Source organism: Nicotiana attenuata, unplaced genomic scaffold, assembly GCF_001879085.1.
Source record: "Nicotiana attenuata strain UT unplaced genomic scaffold, NIATTr2, whole genome shotgun sequence".
NCBI classification, from domain to species: domain Eukaryota; kingdom Viridiplantae; phylum Streptophyta; class Magnoliopsida; order Solanales; family Solanaceae; genus Nicotiana; species Nicotiana attenuata.
This window is the reverse complement of record NW_017676033.1, coordinates 19,323-20,081: the sequence shown is the minus strand read 5'-3', so window position 1 is coordinate 20,081 and position 759 is coordinate 19,323.

The following is a 759-nucleotide window of genomic DNA, read 5'->3' as shown; positions in this document are numbered from 1 at the left end:
TGAAAGCTACATAAATCCTACTATCAAAATTGAGAATTGTACTCAACATTGATGTCACAAAAATTCTACTAAAAATTGCATAAAAATTTAGGGTTTAGGGTTTAGGGTTTTTTTTTTTTAAGCAATCCACTGGGTTAGGTTTTTTTTTTTTTTTTTTTTTAAGCAATCCACTAGGCGTAGCCTAGGGCTAGTTTTTAATTATATAAATACGAAAAACAAATAAAATGTCATGAGGTCCTAACAATTGTGCGAAATAAAAATTGACTTCTACATAATTCCTATTATCAAAATTGAGTAATATTCTCAAAATTGATATCACAATAAATCTATCAAAAAATTGTATCAAAACTAGCCCATGAAAATAAATCAAAGCATTCCAATCCATAATTGTTGCATTTACGGCCAGCCCAGAAAACACATAATATTTGCGCAAATAGCCTCCAGATTGCCGAAACCGCTGAATTGCAGAAACAGCCATGGTCCCTAGCTCCAGTAACGCATAGCCTTGCTCAAATAGCCTCGAAATTGCACCACCAGCCTTAATTCTTCCAATTGCTGATTTAAAACTAGCCCATGATGTAAATAATTCTAGCAATCCAGCAGCCCAGTCCGTAACCAGGCCCAAAAAATCGCCCAGACCATCAGCAATTCCTATTTGCGAAATTAGCCCCAGATTAGCCCCATTTACCCCATCTATAATTTGCAAATATAACCTCTTCTCCATCATCTTTCCTAATCTACACGTGTTTCCCACTACTT